Below are 14,864 nucleotides of genomic sequence, written 5' to 3' on the forward strand. Positions count from 1 at the left end.
GATTGGCCCTGAGCTAACATCTGTGTCAATCTTCCTCTATTTTTTGTGGGATGCTGCCGCAGCATGGCTTGACCAGTGGGGCTAGGTCCATACCTGGAATCTGAACCTGTGAGCTCCAGACCGCCAAAGCAGAGTGCATGAACCTAACCATCATGCCACTGGACCAGTCACAGAAAGGCAGTTTTAAAAACTTCAAAATAAAATAAAAGCAATAGAGCCAATGTAGAAGAGATCTTGAAAGGCTCCAGTTGTCAGTCCTAAATCTTGACCTTAAAATAAGAACTGTTCCTCTCCCAAGGGCCTCAGAAGTTGGAACCTCAAAAAGTTATGAGGCAATGACATAATTTTGGATCCAGTCAACATGTGTGACAGATTTCATAAGTAGGGAGAGGCCAAGCAGGGCTTCCCACAGGATCCCTTTACTGAGCTCCTACTGACTTCCCCATTAAAGGCTGAGGGCTCCTGGTCCACAGAGACCCAATTTACGTCCTCGGTTCAAGTCAAGCAACAAGCAGGACCCACCCAGATCTTGTCCCACCACTCTGGGGGATGGTGGTTACTAGTCAAGAACAGGAGTTGGAGCTTGGCTGACATTTGATAGATGTGAGCTGCATCTCACCCTGAAAGAGTGACAATGAAGAGATAGCCAGAGAATTCTTCGTTTGATTGGCAGTTATCTTTCTCAAGGAACAACACATACGTGGCTTTTCCACAGAAGCAAGTCCAGCCTCACAAACTTCTTGTGAACATTTTAAGAAATTATTCCCATGGCAAATGAGATGGAGAGAAGCCAACCTCGTTGAAGGTGATAATCCACTGCCGGATCTCTACTCATTGAATTCAACACCCTACTCATGCTGCACTCATCCTCTCCTCCCATTGTCTTATAAGAAATCAACATGTTTCTTTAGTCTGATCCAAAGATCACCTTTGTCTGGTTTGAAAACTGCTCAGAAAATATAGTTTCAGATTTCAGCAGAGTCACAACCTTCACTTGTCCTCCACCTCACACCCAATTTGCACAGCTCTGGAGGCATCTGAACATTGTCAATCTGAGATCCAGCCAGGGTGGTGAGGTAGCAGTTACTCACCCATGGTTTCATCAAGTGGTCTTACTGAAAATCTGAGATTCATTGCCTGATTTATTATAGTTGCATTGAAAAAAGCCCTGGAAACATAGACTCGACTGGTGAGAAATGGACAAAGTCCACCCCTCTGGCTTTTCCCATAGCTTTACGGAACTAGTACCATTGGGTAAGGTTAATCTTATATACATAAATCTTCCACTTGCTAGCCCCAAACCACAGAAATGAAAATGAGGAGGTGGCTAGAGTTTGTCCTTACATAGCAGAAAAAGCTTTTCATGTAGAGTTATTCTATGTTTTGTTAACTAAAGGGGAAAAGCACATATTAGAGCAATGCACGTATCTAACAGTGGCACACTCTGCACATCCTGGACTCTGCTCTTCTGTGTCTTCCAATTATTGCCACAGTAGAGTGTGACCAGGAATCTGATATGTAATGTTTAGACTGAGACTGTGGTTCTTAGCTCAGGAGTGACTCCCAGGAGCCCACTCCTTGCTCAGCCAAATCAAATGCTACTTAGATGTTTTCAAGAGTTACAGCATGTCCACACTCAGAGTCTCCTTTGTAAGTACAGATGATGCACAGCTAGGGAAAGCAAGGGTTAATCAGATAGTACTGTGAAAATTTTAAGTTCTCTGTATCTCTTGTTTGCCTCCTCATTGGCTTCCCTAAGCCAGCTGGTGGCACTGATACCTTGACCTCATTCTTCCTGGATCTGATCAACTATAATGGCCTCAATTGGCACCCACAAAGTGCCATCTTAGACATAATCATCAGTAGGAATTATCACATCTCCAAGATTTCGAATACCCCCTCCAAACACAACCTTCTTATGCCCCACTATGAGTCTAGCTCACCCCAGGTGGCACCCTAGGCTGCTTGGTCATCTTTTCATTCATCTTTCAAGTTTCCTCTTGCATTCTTCACTTGTGTTAGGCTGACCCTTCCCAAGACCCAAGTCCCACCCACTCTTTCTCAGAGGGTGACCCCACTACCTAATTTGCTGATAAGATACTGAGTTTCCCCAGTGTCCTTTCTCTTGGTGTCAAAATTCCTCTCTATCCTCTAGACTGTTCACTTGTCTTCTGTCTCTGAGGAAGGTCCGTCTCTCCTCTTGGCCATTGTCAACTCTCCATCTAACGCTCTTACTCTTCCCTCAGGATATTTCTCCACCAGTCTCCCTGTCTTCAATATTTTCGTCACATCTCCCGTCACCCTCTGACCTCCAAAATTCTTCCCAACCAAAAACCTTCCCAAGCACTTTCCTTCCCTGAGTGACTCTAAAAACATGCTTTTTCCTCCTACTATTTGGAAACAAAATGGAGAAAACCTCGTGACTTTGAAGCTTGTGTAAGAGAGTCAGCATAGGACAGCTAAACTGTGCATCTCAAGTCTGCATGCTTCTTAACTTTAGAGCAAGCTTTGGCTTTAGAACAGATGAGAATAGAGGGACTGCCAGGATTTTTGTATTTATGTAACACTTGATCCTGGATGCCACTAAAGGATGTTGGTATCTCTGAGGGACCCCAGGCACCTAGTTCAAGCCTTGGAAAGAATAGGTCCCAGATGCAGTGTAGGATTATTTGTCATTCTGATATCTAGAAGGAAAAGGGGTCAGCTGGACCACAAAAGGCTGATATTGTTGCCTGCTATACTCACGTTCAAACTGTTAACATGTTCACCATCAGAGTGCCTTTCTCTATGGAGCGGGTAGAACAGACTGCAGTATTCTGTAGATTGGAAAAAATGGAGGTGCAACAAGCACCTCTGTTAACAACAGCTGGAAACACGAGCAGATTAACCTCCCAGGACACAGACTCTACACTGACTTAGGGAACAATGGTACCAGTCCTACTGAATAGTTCTTTGTGGTACCAGCCCTGATATCAGTTTCCCTACATTAAACCCAGCTTCTGTGGGGTTAAAAGCAAAAGCGCCCATCTCCTTTCCCTGCTTCTTTAGCTACATTCATCTGTAAATATCGGTTTCTTTAACCTTTGTTTCCCTGAGCTTCACAACACAAATAGAAGGTACAACCTGTTAAAGCCAGTTGGCCTCACTGTTGGGCTCACACTAAAGTTTTGGCTAAATACATGTCTTTGAAGTTTACTTACAGGGAAACTGATATCCAGAGAATATCAAGAAACTGAAACTTCCCAGACCCCAACTCCTCAGCTTCCTGGCTCCAGAATCCACCAGCCACCACTGAGCCACACAACCAAGGACCCTCACTTGCAGCTTCCCTCATCTCCCCATCCTCTTTCCTGCAAGCAGCCTCACAAGGCCAAAAGCAGGCTGGCAGGAAGGTGCCAACCAGCAAGGCCACATGCCCCCCCTCCCCTACCTAAAACCCCAAATAAAAACCCCTACCTTTTTCCCTTTGAGGAGGTGGACCTGAGTTTTAGCTCCCATCTCCTCATGTGGCTGCCTTTTGATAATAAAAGCCCCTTTCCTTGCCACATGCCTGGTGTTCCAGTTTTTTATTTTTGGTCCCTCTTATGTGATGGTAAATGAACCTGTGTTTGTGTCTGGTAACACTTGCACCAGGTGCTGTGTAAGTACCTTACACCACTATCTTACTATCTCCATGAAAATCTGTGAGGTTGGTGCGGCTTTAACTCCATTTTACAGATGAGGAAACCAAGACTGCATGAGGGTGGCTTAGCCACTGGGCGGGCTGCCTGAAGTGAGAGACTGTAACTTGAAACAGCTTCCAAATTTCCTCTTCAATTGATGGTAATCTGGAGATTCAGGGAAAATAAGAGAATCTAACAACTAGATAGAGAAAAAGTACTAATAAATTGCTGCTATGGAAATGGGAGAAAGAGATTAAACAAAAGGTAGAAACAAGTGGAAGTTGAATATATCAAGTGAGTCAGTAAAGGTTTTGACGATAACAAGGGGTAACATTTATTGGGTACCTACCATGGACCAAGCACAATTCTAAATGTGTTACATGAATTGCACTGAATTCTTCCAACAACCCTGTGAGAATGGTATAATTTTTGTCCCCATCATACAGACAAAGAACTGAGGTACAGAAGTTAAGTAAGGTTCCTAAGGTCATACAGCTACTAAGTGGAAGGACAGAATCTGAACCCAGACAGCCAGACCCCAGAGCTGTAATATTATTACTTGTAACCAGCAGAGCCTTATAATATTGCTTTAAATCTTTCCATCCCCATGACATGGGAGCTACTGTGCACCCTCTTCTAACATATGAGGGACATGCAGTGTAGAGAGGTTGTGTATTCATCCTGCGATCACATCGTCGGTGGGGGGCAGAATCGGGTACTACATCCTTCCTTCTAGAGCTGTGCTTCCCCTGTGCATGGCGTGGACACTGATCACTGAGGGATGTGAATGGATGCTACCAGAAATAGAAGGATTTCAAGATCAAACATGTTTGGGGAAACTCTGAGTTAAGCAAAATTAAACAGGCTCCCTTTGAGCAGCTTCATAAACCCGAGCGGCAAACTTCCTCATTTTCATTTTATCTAAATCACGTTTAGGTATGTTTGTTGAATTTGAAATCATTGCAAAACCTAGAATGAAGGAATTCTCCGTGTAATGATACAGAAAGACGGTTTTGAGATGAAACAGCATCTAGAGATGAGCTGCGCCTCAGTGTGCACGGAGTGAACCCGTTAAAGAACAAGCCTCCACGTGCACTGTGCACTGGGAAACCGGAGACATGCCCAGAGCTCTGCAGTGACAGCTTCCTGATGGGAGATGGGGGTTTGTTCCAACATTGTGGTGATGTTTGAATTTCTGATTTTCACTTCAGGAATTTGTTTTAAATTGCAAATTGAGATAAAGTGGTTGCAATCCTCTAACACAAACTCTAGTTAAATATGTTTGCAAAGCATGGTGGTAAAGATAATTTCCGAAGGAACAAAAGCCATTTAGGGTCCTGGTCAGGTTACACCTCATGTTCCTGTTCCCTTCTGATGTCTGTCCAGGGACCCTGCTGACTCACATCTGTGCTCAGGTGTAATCGCAGCTGGGATTCTGTTTTCTATTCTGCTTTTTTCACTTAATGGATGTCAAAGAGTCTTCATTCTTTCTGCCTCACTTAGTCTGTGCCTCCTGGTTGGGTACTGAGTATTTCCAAATTATATTGTTACAAAAGTGAGCTATGAACATGTTTGAATATACTCATAGCTTTGTTTTCTCTTGGCTTTGTAAAGGATTTCCTTAGAATTCCCAAGAGTAGGATTCTTGGGTCAAAACCTATAAATTTCTGTGGCTCTTGATTGCCTTTCAAATGGACTGTACTTATACTGCCACCAGTAATATCTGAGTACCACTTTCTCCATTTACTATATAATTGTCTTGATTATGTACTACACATTCATATACTGTATAATTATTTTTGTGAAGATTGCAATAGTCAAATGGTACATCACTGAGGTTTCATTTTGTATTTCTTTCATAACTTGTGACTCAATATTTTCTCTTAAGTATGTTAGCATGTGAAAGGAAGGAGAGTTTGGAAGCAATGATACCAGCTCTGGAGCCAGATTGCCGAGCTCAAAAACTGGGCACCATCGTTTGCCAACTCAGGCTTAAGTAAGCCATTAGCCTCTGCAAGCCTCAGCTTCTTCACTGGTAAAAAAAAAATAAAATAAATTTTAAGCAATTTAGTTCTGACATAATGAGCCCTTAATGAACATTAGCAGTTTATTCATTATTACCGTTTATATTTTCTCTTGTCTAGACTTTGTTCACATCTTTAATTCACAGGTAAAGGTAACATTTTCAGTCCCCCAAATGAGAAACTATAATTCTGGTTTGCTAACAAATACCTAAATACTCTCAATTTAATTCCACGCCAAACATGCATCATACAGAAGAGAATCCTAGCTTCTGGGGGGAAAATACAACCATAAATAATCTGTCTGCTTGATCTCAAGGATTCACAAAATGGTTATTTGCTGAGCCTCTGGGGAAATTATAGGCTTGGTCAATAGAGTTAAAAACTATTCAGGGCACAGCGCATCCATTGTCAGGCTGAAAGGAACTTTGGAGAGCATCTAGTCCTGCTGGAAACACCAGCTCAGAGAACAATCACTAGGTTGTGGGGTGGGGGTGGATTCTGTGGGCCAATAAATTAGTAATAAGAATAAGAAAGTGGTGACTATCAGGATACAGTTGATGGAGAGGGAGGGTCAAGGATGATTCAGAAGTTTCGGGCACACGTAACTGAGTGGAATAGGATGGTGACACCACTTACGGTGTCAGAGTAACACTGGAGGAGGAGCAGGTTGGCACGAGGTGGGGAGGGAAGATGGTCCCATTTCCTCCTGACACCAACCGATTCCGACACCCTTCAATGGGTTCCTACTGCCATGGGGAAAATTCAAAGGAATCATCAAAAAACATCCTGCAAGTAATAAGTGATTATAGCAAGGTTGCAGGATACACGGCGAATATATGAAAGTTAATCACCTTCCTACATGCCAGCAAAAACAAATGGAATTTGAAATTAAAAACATATTACTATTTATATTAGCACCACCAAAAATAAAATACTTAGGTATAAATCTAACAAAATATATTAATTCAAAATGGACTGTGGACCTAAATGTAAAATGCAAAACTATAAAATTCATATAACATGACTTAGGAGAAAATCTAGATGACCTTGGGTATGGTGATGACTTTTCAGATATACTACAAAAGCATGATCCACGAAAGAAACAATTGACAAGATGGACTTCACTAAAATTTAAAGCTTCTGCCCTGTGAAAGATGCTGTCAAGGGAATGAGAAGACAAGCCACAGACTGGGAGAAAATATTTGCAAAAGACACAACTGATAAGAACTGTTATCTAAGATATACAAAGAATTCAAAACCAATAAGAAAATCAAAAACCTGATTCAAATTGGTTAAAAGACCTGAGCAGAGACCTTGCCAAAGATTATATACAGATGGCAAATAAGCCTATGAAAAGGTGCCCCACATCATACGCCATCAGGGAAATGCAAATGGAAACAACAACGAAATGAGCTCCCACTAACCTTCCGTTAAACCCTGGTCCTGAGAAAGACCCAAGGGGCCTCATCCAAAGCCACATTCCCCCCTTGGCCTAAACCCTTCCAGCCTGGAACTTCAGCCCCTAATTCACCTGGCTACGTCCTCCTTATTGTCCAGGTCTCATTGTAAAGACCACTTTCTAGGGAGACCTACCCTGAGTAATCCCCTTCCCAATGTGCATATGTTATTTTATATGTTCATTATTCTGGTAAGACAGAATCTTTGCCTTCTAGGCAGATTACTCAGAAAGAAAGAAAACCTCTTTATAACCTCTTATTAATAATAGACCAATAATCTAGGAAAATTTTGTCATCCTTACAGAGAGAACATCAAATTCTGGTTTTGTATCAGTATAATATTTGATGCTAAAGCTCAAAAAAGCTTCTTGTAAGTGAAACCTTAGGCAGCTTTGACAATGACAAACAAAATTCCCTCTGTGAGAAACTTCTACAACTTTCTACGTCCCTTCTGGATTTTCCTGCGCTTTTCTTTTTCTCTTCCTGGAACAACCAGTCATTTTACTCTAGGGTAAAATTCTTTTCCCTTTCTTAAATACATCCTGATTCATGGCGTACAAAGTTGTTCCTTTCCGGCATATTTCTCCAGGCAGAGTCTCACCCACTGTTATGGGCTGAACTGTGTTCTTCTAAAGTCCACACATGGACGTCCTAACCCCCAGCACCTCAGAGTCTGACTGTAGCTGCAGACAGGCCTTTAAAGAGGTGAGTAAGTTAAACGAGGTCATTGGGGGGCCCTGACCCCATATGACTGGTGCCCTTCTAAGAAGAGGCGATGGGCACAGACACACACAAAGGGAAAACCTGCTGAAGACACAGGGAGAGCACGGCCGTCTACAAGTCAAGGAGAGACATCTCAGAAGAAACCAACCCTGCCGACTCTTCACCTTGGACTTCCAGCCTCCAGAGTTGTGAGAAAATAAAATTCTGTTGTTTAAGCCGCTCAGTCTCTGGTACTTTGTTATGGTAGCCCAGCAACCAACACACTGAGAGGAAACTGAGGCAGATGGTTGTGACTGTCTGCCATCCACCAGGGTACTGTGGCAGACCAGCCAAGGACGACGAGGGATGGGTGGTTTTAAGATCAGTGTAAGTTCTCTGCTCGGAGCCCAGTCCCTTACAGACAAGCCCCCGCCAGGGGATTTGCTAACAGGTTTCTGTTCTGGCCAGAAGGAAAACTCTGAGCTCCGCGGATGTCTGCTGCTGTATAATGCATGCTTCCCAGGCCTTCAAGGTGAGAGTTTTGGGAAACTTCTTAGAAGTGACTAACTCTTCTATTTTTAAAAACAAGGTAACATACCGTGAACTTACTTTCACAGAGTTTTTTAGGTAAATGAAGAAGTCGACGTGTTCTCCATTTCACAGTGAGGGTTGGAAGGTCGCCTGTCAGCTCCTCTGCCCCTCCTTCAGCGTGACCCTGGAGAGGACCTGCTTAGCCTCGGCCCCAAATATGCGCTGGAGTCCACCTTCATTAATTATAGCTCATCCTTCATAATTAAAGGACTGCTTCGAGTCACAAGTTGCTTCTTTTCCATTTGTAATTTAGTTGTGTAACACTAAGAAAAATGTTTTCCCCAAAAACTATGACCTGTCCACAAAGCCAGCTATCCACAGGACTGAAGGTATTGCGTGGGGGGCGCAGGGGTGGGCTCATCCCAGGCGACCTGCAGAGTGCCCAGTGCCCGCTGAAATCTGAGCAGTATTGGCCGTTCCCTCCCTGTAGCCACGCAGGAATGCGGGCCCAGTGTGGCCAGAGCTTCTCTTTTTTTCCCAAAAAGTCTTTATTTTTTAGAAAATGTAAAACCTGATTTTAAATTTTGGCTCATTTTTTCAATTTTTTTTAAAACACAAGGCATCAAATCAAATTGGGTTCACGCATCATCCATTTTCAGATCTCTGTCTTAGAAACTGCTGTACCTGGTGATTACATCCTCAGGTGAATGAAAAATTCTGACCTATGATGAACATACTGTACATTTTTCATGAAATGAGGTGGCGGGAAACAGAAATTGATGCTGTTGAAATCAATCTCTTGTTTCTCAATTTGCGTTTTCTGTATGTGTAAATTATTGCAAGCACATTAAGTAAAGGAGTCTTTTATGGGCCACCAGAGGAATTGTGGCACTATTTTTTAATATTCATGCTAATGAAAAATATATTCAAGGTTCTAGCTCAGGATGGCAAATGCCTAACTCCCCGCCTTTCAAGGGAGTTCCCGAATGGCCATTCCTAGGAATCCGGTGTGTTCCTCTTGGGCCTGTCTGTGTTCTTCCCCACATTGGCTTTGACACAGGAGCATGGCTTAGTGGTGTCGTGTTTCCTTGGTGCAGATCTGTGGCCAGTGCCATGTATGGTTAGACCAGAGTTTCTCAACTTTGGTGCTTTTGACGTCTTTGGCCAGATAATCTTCCATTGTGGGGGTTGTCCTGTGCATTGTAGGATGTGCAGCAGCATCCCTGGCTCTAATGAGACAGCACTACACACCTGTTACAATGGCCAAATCCAAAACACTCACAGCACCAAGTGCTGGTGAGGATGCGGAGCTGCAGGAACTCTTACCCATTGCTGGTGCGAATGTGAAACGGTACAGGAACTTTGGAGGTTTCCTGCAAAACTAAACATACTCTTACCACATGATCCAGCAATCACGCCCCTTGGTATTCATGCAAATGAGTTGAAAACTTATGTCCACACAAAAACCTGCACACGGATGTTTATGGCAGTTTTAGTCACAATCGCCAACACAAGGAAGCAACCAAGCTGCCCTTCAGTCAGTGAATGCATATATCAACTGTGGTATGTTCAGACAGTGGAATATTCTTCAGCACTTAAAAAAAGCTATCAAGTCATGGGGAGGGAATTTAAATGTATATTTCTAAGTGAAAGAAACTAATCTAAAGACTGCCTACTGTATGATTCCAACTATTTGACATCAGGAAAAGGTAAAACCGTGGAGACTATAAAAAGATTAGTGGTTGCCTGGGAGCAGGGGAGAGTGAGGGATGACCAGGCAGAGCACAGAGGGTTTTTAGGGTGATGAAATTGTTCTGTACGATACTATAATGATGGAAACATGCTATTATACATGTGTCAAAATGCATAGAATTTACAATATCAAGAGTGAGCCCTAAGGCAAACTAGACTTTGTATGAAAATGATGTGTCCATGTAGGTTCATCCACTGTAACAAAGGTTCTACTCTGGTGAGAGGTGTTGATAGTGGGGGTCGCTGTGGTGGGCAGGGGCAGCCGGCACATGGGAACTGTGTATTTTCTGCTCAGTTTTGCTGTACACCTAAAACGCCTCTAAAAAAATAATGTGTGTTTAAAAGGAAAAACAGTATTGGCAAAACAGAGCTCACTAGCTAGTTTGGTTATCTAATCCTGCAGAACAAACGACCCAAAACTTAACAACAACATGATTTGTTACTTCTCATGATTCTGTGGGTTGGCTAGGGCTCAGCTGGGTGTTTCTTCTTCTGGGAGCTCAGCTGGAGCCGAAATGTCCAAGACACTTGGGGCCTCTCTTCGTATGGCCCCCTCTCTGACAGGGTGGCTAAGAGCAAGCGTTCAAACTACGTGACATGGGTGCTGCAGATCTCTGTGGGCCCACTCTGATCACACAGCATCGCTTCTGCCTAATTCTATTGGTCAGAATTACAGGTCAAGGCCACTTTAGTAGGGAGGGAAAACAAGTTCCACCTGTCAATAGAAGGAGTAGCAAAGAATTGGTGGCATTTTTAATCCACCACATTATCGTATTATCAGTGATAACTTTTCAATCTAAAACCCCCTACATATACTTTTTTTTCCTCTTCAAAATATAGCTGTAGTCCATGCGGAAAACAGCTTAGCAAATCACAGAAATTTCCCATGCAGCTGTATTCTTTATACATTCGCCTGAAAAAATGGCAGACCCTAAAATTTTTTATCTTAATTGTGAAAAAGGAGAAAGAAAACACCAGTAATTTTAGAGACAAACTAAAATAATTAAATACGTAATTACTTTTGGTAACATTTGCCAATTTTATGATGAGTAAATCCTGCCTTAAAAGGAGTTTTCTGAAAAGAAGTGAAAGCTTATTCCCAGAATCTGAGACGTATTTACTAATTATTGTGAAAATGCTCCAGTGTCTTTAAGGTTTTCTTACCTCTCTCTTCAGAAACTTTTAGCATGTCTTTTTCTCCTATACCATCATTGTACCAAATATATAATTAAAAACATTTTTTTCAGGAGGCTGGCCTGGTGGTCAAGTGGTTGAGTTCACATGCTCTGCTGCAGCAGCCTGGCTTCACAGGTTCGGATCCCAGGTGCAGACCTAGCACTGCTCGTCAAGCCATGCTGTGGTGGCATCCCCCATAAATAGAGAAAGACTGGCTCAGGACCAATCTTCCTCACAAAAAAAGAAACAAAACATTTTTTTAATGGGAAAGAAGTCTGAATTCTTCTGTTGTATAATTCTGACTTTTCTGCTCCATATTATCCTTCCTAATGAAACATATATTCAAAACAAGCTCCAAAAATCATAACTTTCCAAATTAGAACAATGTATTATCAAATACTCTGTGACTGAGGAAAGAGGTGGAATGTGGTGGTCATGCCTCGCAAAGAACCAGATCCAAGTGCACGAAGCAGGGAGCAACCCAGATTTTCTAGAGAGGGTGGAATTCTCCTGCGCCCAGCACAACGCCTGAAGTGAATGTCATTTTCCCGTTTGCGTTTCTAATGCCAAATATCAGTGAAGGAAAAAACAAAGTGGTAATGTGCCACCTTGTGGATGCACGAGGAATGGAATTATTGTAGGGGGAGTTTTTTTGTTTTTTTTGTTGGTGAGAATTTAACATTGTATTTTTATGGGGTTTTTTTCCAATTATGGAAGCAATAATTGTTCTGTGCAAAAAACACAGGAAAAACGTGAAGAAGAGTGGATCCTCAAATATAACTGGAGTATATGAAAAACATTAGTAACTATTCCAATCTTGATTTGGAGTGCACCCTATTGAAGCAGCAAATAAATGAATGAATTTTTCTTAAAAAAACCTGATTTTTTAGGTCAGCTCTTGGCCTCTAGGACTGATCTGACATTAGGATCTGATCTTCCAAAAACATTATTAACGTCCCACTTGGATAGAAGGTCATGCTAACATTTTGTTTACATTCCATACAGGAGGAAAACATTTATTAGTACTACTGATAACTCTCTGGTGCCATGTGTGGTGTGTATTCATTACACAATCAACTCAACAAACATTTCACTATGAGTTATTATGGGATGGTTGGATATAGAAGACCTCAAGATCAGTAAATTCCCAGAAAGGGTGATCTTAGGTCCACTGTCAAAGGCAGAATTCAGAGCTGCATGGCACTCTTAGTATTTCATAGATTCTTCATGTTCTTTTTTTAAAATTGAATATATTTGACATATAACATGTACATTTAAGGTGAACAGTAAATTTAAGGTATACAACATGTTGATTTGATACATTTATATATTGTAACATGATTGTAACATATTTAGCACTCTATCACATCCATAATGACCCCTTCTTTTTAGCAGTTGACATGATTAAGTTCTATTCCATGTTCTTTGGGGTTTAACAAACCCCAGGCTCTAGGTCTGTTTCTTTTTCCGCAAAATGATTGCATTAGACCAGATCAGCAATTTTCAAACTGTCTCCTGCAAGAAATTCCAAAAATACTTGATCCAAATTTCATTGTAAATATTTATTTTATGAATTTAGTTTATACAACAGTATTCTAAAATGTACATTTCCTGAATTTGGTATGTCATAAAAAGTGTATACAGTGATATGAACCAAATCTGGACTTATCAGAGACTTTCAACATGTTAACGTGTTCTCATTGAGTAAATTTATACTGTACAAAGTAAATTTTCTAAGTTTAAACTACAAAATACATTTGTGGTAATATCGCTTTTCTTTCTTTCTATTTTATACTGAGGTTTCCTGTGAGATTTTACATGTCTGTTTTCAAGACTGGAATTCTGAAGACCCTGACACCTCACTCAGCTCATTTGTATTGTAGTGTCATTATAATACATTCTCTGCAGCAGACCAGCAGGTGGTCACAGTAAAAACAGCTAATACTGAGGGCTCACTGTGCATAAGACACTGATTTATCTGCTTTCCATGCATTGACTCTTCAATCCTTCTAATGCTTTACGAGGTGGCCGTTGTTACTACTCCCATCTGATAGTCAGGAAACTGGGCACCAAGAGGTGAACTAATGCCCAAAAGAAGTGGGAAAGGCAGGGTCCCCCTTCTACCTCCTCCTCAGCTCTGTCAGCTCACAGCAGCGTCTTCCTGCTCTGGTTTGAATATTGCACATTCCTGCCTCAGAACTGAGACTAATGGAACTGGCCCCAGCTTGACACCTTTTCCTACCTCCTCTCTGTTTAGCTGATTCACACCCATCCTGAGGGTCCAGCTCAAGTCGCCCCCTTTCCAGAAAGCATCGCCCAGTGTACCTAACTCACAGGGCTCCCCAGTCTCTCTGGTCCACTGTAGCATTGGCTCATACCAGGAGGCCTGTTCATGCAAAGGCCCAGGGATGAGTTAGAGGAATCACAAAAGTTCCTGAGAGAAGTGTGGGTGTGATAAGGAGGGCCCTGTGAAGAATGGTTTAGCTTAGACTTACCCCATGACATAGGCGGCATGCAGAGGCTTTTGGTGTGGCTTGATCAGATTGGCATTTGAGAAAGTTCACTGCAGCATGAAAAATTGATTGGGATTAACTGGGGTCAAATCTAAGGCATGGCAGAACCAAAAGGAGGCTGTAAGAACTGGGTGGGTAACATGTTGGATTCAGTTGTGGAGGGGGAAGAGAGAAGGATTGGGAGAGACTTGGTGACTTTAGATATTGAGGGTGTGAACCCTTATGTCAGACTTACAGGCATAAAAAAAGTTAATCACTCTTGATTGAAATGAGGATAAGTCCTAAATTTCTATCTTCAACTCTGACTTCACTCCAGCTCCATCCTCATAAATCCAGTTGCCGCCTCCTCCTCCACATGAGTGTCCAGTAGGCATCTCACTATCGGCAACACAGAAACAGCCCTGGATTCCATAATTGGTCCTCTCCCAGTCTCCTCCTCAAATCGCCTGAACTCTAGGACTGAGTTGATGCACTCCACTAACTAGAGAATCTGAAATTCTGTAGTCAGTAACCTCAGTAACACAAAAAGTACTAATAAGCCAGATAGTCCCTGGAAAAGGTAATTTGATTCTTCTAACTGAAGAAAGGAACATAATATGATTGGAATAGGTAGGATGTGCCTCTCCAGCAAATTTCCAAACCACAAATATCCCTTAAGCAGTTACTAGGGACTTTTTTTTCCCAGGGCTGAAATTTCAGAAGGTCACTTTGTCTATCCTTTTGAGGTCTACCCTAGGGTGGAACAGATCAGGGTGGGGTGGAGCAGAGTGGAGAATGGAAACAAACAGATCTTTTAAAATGGGTTTAGCCAAGCCCAGCCAGTAGGGCTCATAAGGCATTCTCAAAGGGTATAAGGTGTAGGGGAGCAGAATTCGCCACCCCAGAATATGTCCCTTTGGCTTGATTTTTTTTTTTCTTGCTAGATTAGCAGTTTATTATAAAGGATATAACTCAGGAACAGCCAGATGGAAGAGATGTATAGAGCAAGGCACGTGGGAAAGGTCGTGGAGCTTCCACGCTCTCTCTGGGCATGCCATTCTCCCAACA

At 42.2% G+C, this 14,864-nt stretch overlaps 1 long non-coding RNA gene across 1 annotated transcript; it reads left to right on the top strand.

The window, feature by feature from the left end:
• The first annotated feature begins 5,116 nt into the window (after positions 1-5,116).
• On the top strand, positions 5,117-8,662 carry LOC139081392 (uncharacterized). The gene is made up of 2 exons (XR_011536465.1): positions 5,117-8,377; positions 8,463-8,662. It is a non-coding gene; the product is annotated as an uncharacterized lncRNA (long non-coding RNA).
• The last annotated feature ends 6,202 nt before the right edge of the window (positions 8,663-14,864 follow it).

Source organism: Equus przewalskii, unplaced genomic scaffold (genome assembly GCF_037783145.1).
Source record: "Equus przewalskii isolate Varuska unplaced genomic scaffold, EquPr2 contig_R1908, whole genome shotgun sequence".
Classification (NCBI taxonomy): Eukaryota; Metazoa; Chordata; class Mammalia; order Perissodactyla; family Equidae; genus Equus; species Equus przewalskii.